Here is a 7,158-nt window from a genome sequence, read left to right on the forward strand (position 1 = left end):
CATTTGCAGAGGGAATTGTTTGGGGAGAGAGATGAAGAAGCTGGCACCTCAAGCTAGCATGAAGTTCAAGACCAACTACAAAAGGGAGTCCAATTGGACACTGTAGCTGATGCAGTCCACGAGATGAGGCAGAAAAGGTATGTAGCTTTTCCAGCTTCATCATGTGATTCAAAATCATCAGTATAATTCTAGGTTCCATTTTAGCAACAAAAATCATTGCTTTGCCTTCAACTGGTAGAAAATAAAAATAGGGTTTAGGGTACAAAACCCAACCAAATTTTATGATTTTAAACCTAGGACATCTTGCCATTGCCACTTGCCCCTGCCACTCCATTTGTGGAAAAAATTAGGGTTATGGTTTTGTAACATAGAAAAATAATATGTTAAAAAAATCATATTTGGGAGGCCATTGAGACATCAGCAATGATTTGTATGCAAAAAAACCCCTTGCAAACCCTAAATCTGACATCGTGTGACCAGAGTTGTAGAAACTGGGCTTTGGTCGCACGATGTCAGATTTAGGATTTACAGGGGTTTTTTTTGCATACAAATCATGCATATGGTTGCTGATGTCTCAGTGGCCTCCCAAATATGATTTAGGGAATAAAAAATAGGGTTTAGGGTACAAAACCCAACCAAATTTTATAATTTTAAACCCATGACATCCTGCCACTACCAGTTGCCACCACTACCACTCCATTTGTGGAAAAAATTAGGGTTATGGTTTTGTAACATAGGGAAAATAACAGGTTTATGGTTTTTATTTAGGCCACAGGGAATACAATTAGTTTTAGGGTTTTTTCACAGATGAAAAAGAATATGTTTAAAAAATCATATTTAGGAGGCCACTGAGACATCAGCAACCATGTGCATGATTTGTATGACCAAAAATCCCCTGCAAGCCCTAAATCTGACATCGTGCCAGTTTTTGCCCCAAATATGATTTTTAAACATATTATTTTTAATATGTGAAAAAACCTTATTCTTATTCATTCTTGAAAAATGATGCTTTATTAATTTATATAATCTTTGGGTTTTGATGTGATATGTTGGTTGCATGATATCTTATGGGTTGATGAATATATCAGACGCAAGGGTGGAGCTATAGGGTCTTCTGGTGGGGGGATGGCTTAGATCGACCACCACTACATCAACAGAGTGGCTCAACACATTTTGGTGTTCCATTAACAACTATCGCCAGATGGAAAGTTGACTATCATGAAGTTCAGGATTGGTCTTCAATTTGATGGTGAAGATGAGGCCCATACGTCCTACTGCAAATTGTGTTGTTTTGGTTAGTCATAGTGTAGCTTTATTTTTGTTCTTGGACACACGATCCGGTCCTCTCCATAGTATCATAGCTATTGCAGGGCTAGCTAGCGTTACAGATCCCCAGGCTATAGAGAATTAAATTATGCATCCCTCTCTACTTCAGCAAGCAAAAAAGGGATCCTAGCCAGGAAGAAGTGTAGACAAGAGTAGCTTGTGCGTTCAAGTGGGTGCTCTTTGTAATACTACTATCCATAAAGAAAACAATTTTCAAATTATTTTCTTACTGCTATGGCCCTCTGTGCCTCTGCCCTATAATGCTCTATCAAGATTGTGCAGGCAATGGGATTAATAGCCTGGCCACGTCCAAGGCATAGGTCATCCATGCCTAGTCCGTGATAGGCAGGCACTCCGATAACTATCATACTCAAGTCTCCCTCTCTCCCTCTAATTGTTGTACTCAAGTCTCCATCTCTATCTCTAACTGTCGTATTCGAGTCTCCATATCTGTCTCTAACTATCGTACTCAAGTCTCCATCTTCCAAACAAACACACATCATGAGGTGAGAAAGGGGCATAGCACATGAGTAACACAAGTGGCACAAGAACATAGTAAAAGATGATGAATGACTAACCTTACTGGTAGACTCTGCCAACCGCACCTCCAAATAAGCAATACATGCATCACACTCATCTGCGGGAGGTGGAACCTGTACTGTGCACATCTTCTAAATGAACTTTGCATAGAAAAAACACATGGCAAATTTTCAAGATCAAAAACAATTTTCTACCTGTACAGCATTGTTTCCTTTTCCATGTTAAGTAAAATTGAGTATTATTTCCTTTTGCATGTTCTATTGAGATTTGATGTTTATTATTTCATTTTACCGTTGTATATGTCATTAAAAATTCTTTCGTAAAGTAAATTAATATGAGATGCCTTGCTTGCCATGTGCAAATATAGAGTGGAGAGCTCTTCAAACAATGAAATGAAAATGAGGGCCCATTCTTTTATATAGGGCCCAAAACCCTAAGTTTTAAAAATACTTGTTTTAATAAAAACTCTAAAAAAAGTAAAATTGGTGCAACCTTGAGCTAAATACTTATAATTAACATCCAATAACTCAAAATTTCTCATTTGTACTGCAACTCATGGCCATTATATGTAGGCTTTACTGCAAATCACATAACTAAAATTACAGAGAAATTCTGAAACTTATGCATGGGCATCCACATTGAAAGAGTCTACACCATCATTTTCATGTGTCTCCACCCATATACACCCTTGTCTATGACGGGTTGAATGCCACCTTGCATGATTTTGTCTTGCATTTGATGAGTTGTATATTCTTCTTTGACATTCCATGTTAACATCTTGCACTGCATGGGACACTAAGGATTCTTTGAATGCTAGTGTTGCAGCTACTCTTATTTCGATACGCCTGTATCACCATTGAGCCGATCGAACCATTGGGCTTGACTTAGTTTACCACCCCCATGTCTGCAAGTGTTCTCTCAAGTGCGTAATGCAGGCAACAGCCGTAATGCAGGCAAAGCACAAACAAGCGCAAAGAAGCAACGTATTGCTTGGAAATAGCTCCCACACTCACGCACAGCACACCAATGTATACCTTCGACTACACAGACAAAGAGAATACCTTGTCGAGTCGCCCAAAGTTTCGTTTTCCCAGCACAGCCCGTCCGACATCCGAAATTGGCTCAATTGGACTGCGGTATCATTCCAGAACCTACCCATAACTGAATCAAACGTCTCCCCTTGGTCGATGTAAATGTACTCATCCACGTCGAAGAAAAACGTCCAATTGGAGATTTGGTGGTTGGCTGCCTTTGAGCTATGATGGAAATTTGAATTTTAATACAATAATGTAGAAAGACTTAGAATATTTTGAAATACCATGTGAGCTTTTTTTGCAGGTGCCGAAAAATTCACATTCAATTTTGACATGGTTTTTTTACCAAACCGATATCCCAAGTGTGATCAAAGGCCATAACAATGGTGAGCTACTTGAAGTTGAGGGCTATGGATCCTACCATGTAGAATGGAATCTAGCTAATGACCTCAAGAATATTAAATGTATGTTTAATGTGGCACATGGAGAAAGGTATCTACAAATTCAAAAAAACATTTACTTATCATCAAATACTGTTAAACTATGTGAATGAACAATACCTCACAGGGATCTTTGAAGGAAAAATGTGATCAAACTTGTCCTTCTCAATGGTCCCTCTTGTAATCCAGGATGCTGAAGTTGATGGATTTTTCTCCAAAACTAATTATATGCTTCCAAACAACTCCAATCTATTTCAAACCATCTTCTATAAAAAACCTCAATAGTAAGAGTGTATCTTTTAAAACAAACAAATCTTTCTTTCTCTTCAAATCATGTATTAAAAGAAAACAACACAATTACCAAAACAAACTACAAATTAACTGCTTCTTCAAAGTTGCATCATAAAATCTCATTATTTTCATTGTCTTGCATTGTTCTAAAGGTTTTCTCACCTGAATCTCCATGCAAGTTGCTCTCTGATAGACCCTGATTTGAGTTGAAAACTAAAAAACATTCTAAAACTACTTGAATGAACAATATCTGTTTCTTGGAGCGGATCCCAAACCTTCACAGCACCCTTAGAGATTGCAGCAGGGAAAGTGACTAGTATTGAGAGATGGGCAAAAGAAAGACTGATTTTCATGCATTAGAAATACAATGCCTGAAAGTCAATCTTCTTTGATCCTTTCTCAAAGAATCTCGTCCAGTAGCTACCCTGCATCATTCATGACTCGCTCAAAAGATTGATTGCCTTGTCTTCTTGAATGAAATGATTTCAGATCATGGGACAATCTCAGATGAGAGAGGAAGTGGCGAGATTTGAAGGAGAAGCACCCCAAATAGAGAAAGGAGAAGGTAGGTTGAATCTCATTCAAAAATCTTGAAAGTTTTGAAAGAATGAGAGTGACATGGGAGGGAAATGCAGCTAGAGAAGAGAATTGACGAGATTTTGGCATGAGAGTCCATCCCATGAGAGGGAGAATAGAGAAAAAAGCTTCCCGCTCAAGAGTCAGCAGGAACTTTGAAAAGAAGGCTGGAGCAAAGAAAAATTGAAAATGGTGCTCAAAAATAAGGGGGAAGGAAGAGGAATGAGAGAGAATGAAAGGAGTGTGGTAGTTGGATGGGAGGATTTGGTTTCAGGTCAAATGGTATAAGTTTGGTTGAGAAACTAGGTTTCTCAGTTTGGTTACAGTTAAAAAACATGATGGGAGAGTTGAGGTAGCAAGTGGGTGCTCCACATCATTAATTGGGACATTGAATAAAGAAATAGAGAAGTCAGGTCACTTCCAATATTCTATTACCCTCCACCAGCCAATATTCTATTGGGTTTTATTCACCTTGTTCTTCCATGTCACCAGCCCAAGGGCTCCCTTACAAGGCCATTTTTTAGTCCAAATTTTTTGTAATGAGAAGAATTCCTCTCACATGAATCCTCACAATCTAAATCTCTCTCTCTCAAAGAGCTGAATAGAAATCTCTTAAGGAAAATGAACAAAAATTTGTCAATGAACGGGAATCCTCTTTCATCAACGGAATGAAGGGATGGAAGCTCAATCTCTCACATACTCTTACAAGGATCTCAATGTCTCGGCGGAAGACAAAGGAGCTCTGATACCATGAAAAAATATGAAGAGGGAAGAGGAGATGAGGAGAGAGGGCACAGCTAGAGAGCACACCACAAATGACTAATTGTACACTAGATTTAGTTGAAAATGTAGAATATACACAAACCCATTTAGGGTGGTTAGGGTTAGAGCATCTAACCCTTTCCTTCATAGCACTCTATATTGTGTTAGTGCTATGCACATGTAATCACATGATGTTGAGCATGGTCTCTCTCTCTCTCTCTCTCTCTCTCTCTCTCTCTCTCTCTCTCTCTCTCTCTCTCTCTCATGCTCATGCTTCAGACACTCTTATCTCAATGGTTCTAGATGTTACCACCAAATCGTTCCGATGCATAACTCGATCCACAACATGTCCCCCAGTTGGAAAGGTGCCTAGAACTCATGCCTCAATGTTGAGTGCTGAGAGATGAGTCTCACCTCATGCATGAACATGCTTTGGGGCATTTGATGACATCCAAGGGGAAATAGATCTCATGCCAATCTTACATGTAGTAAGAGGTGGGCTTTCCTCTTGTATAGCTTGGATGAGGTGATTCACTCTTTTCAAGGAGGGGACTCCACTATTGGATGAGGTTTTCATTAGATGGGAAGCCACTGATCCCCATGACCTAGCTATTTGGTGCACATACATCACATTGCTCTATGATGACCTAGCCCATGCACCACTTGATATGTCTTTTGTGCCAAAGCCCACCATATCCACCATGTTTATCACATAGAATGTGCAGGTTGCATTGCATTGACAAGAGCCTAGGACCACGAGGGGCTACGGAAAGAGCATGTTGCACATGGAAAGGACGTCTTGGCCCTGATTCTACCATAGATGTTCAACCATGTTATATGCCACTGTTTTACCCCTACTTGGAACACCAACACCATAGTACCAACATACAAAGTAAGGGATCCTTGAAAACTATCATGTGCCACACATTGTCGTGATTTATGGGTCTATACTAGAGGGCAAGATCAACACTTTCATAGAGGTATAGGGACAACGAGCTTTGGGATGGGATAGATTTTGAAGACAACACTCTACTCTAGACCGTGTCTTTACTCTATAGGCCATCATCAAGAAGACTATGTCAGGATCCCAGAAAGTCGACGCTCGCTTTGTAGACTTTCAGAATACTTTTGACATAGTTCCATGATCTTGTATGATGAGGAGACTTCAAGAGATGTAGACCCTAGGACTCATGATCTGGGGGGTGATGAGCCTATAAGAGTTGGTCAAATGAAGAGTACTTGCCCAAAGTGAAACGTTGGATTGAGAGCACAAATCAGAGTGAGGCAAGGATGCCCCTCTCAACGTCCACTCTTTTTGGGCTCTACATTGATGAGATCACAACCCTCATTAACCACCATGGAGTTGATGGATCACTACTTGCTGACCTTATTGTGCTGATATTGTTATACACAAATGATACAGTCCTCATATCCTCCTTAGCAGGCTTACAAGACATCTGTTTTAGAGAGAGAGAGAGAGAGAGAGAGAGGTCTATTAATGTTTATAAAAGACCTCACGTGTCTATGAGACAAAGTACAAACAACCAACACTATATACATCAACAATCTCCCCCTCTAGCTTAGCATGACTTGTACATCACATAGGCCTAAAGCCTCTTTGAAAAAACAATTTACCCAATGAATTGGTAAAGATATCTACAACCTGTGCATCCATCTTGACATATCTCATGTCAATCTCTCCATTTATCTCTTTCTCTCTAATGTAGTGATAATGGACCTCTGTGTTTAGTCCTTGCATGGTAAATGGGATTCGTGGCTAAAGTTATAATACTTACCTAGTCACAAATATATCACAACTAGACCATCAATGCATACACCTAGCTCATCAAGAAGTAGTCTCAACCAAGTTTCTTCACATGCTGCTATGGCAACCCCTCTATACTCAGCTTTTGTGCTAGACACTATAACTGTGGGTTTTTTTTTGTTGCTCCTCATATAACCATTGTATGTCAACCTATACATGGATGTCTCATTGTTTCTGATCCCTCAAGGGTTGTGAATTTGCCACTTGCTTTCTTGTAGTGTGGTGGCACATACTTTCTGGCATGCTTGGTATCTTGAACTTTGACAAGTTGTAGATCACTCCCTTCATTACAACTTGCATCCTCAGTGCTCTCACTAACCTCAACTTTTTGCTTCCCCTTATCCACATGCATAGTCCCCCTTAG

Source organism: Dipteris shenzhenensis, chromosome 17 (genome assembly GCF_047967505.1).
Source record: "Dipteris shenzhenensis isolate YYH24624 ecotype China chromosome 17, Dip_SZ_1.0, whole genome shotgun sequence".
Classification (NCBI taxonomy): domain Eukaryota; kingdom Viridiplantae; phylum Streptophyta; class Polypodiopsida; order Gleicheniales; family Dipteridaceae; genus Dipteris; species Dipteris shenzhenensis.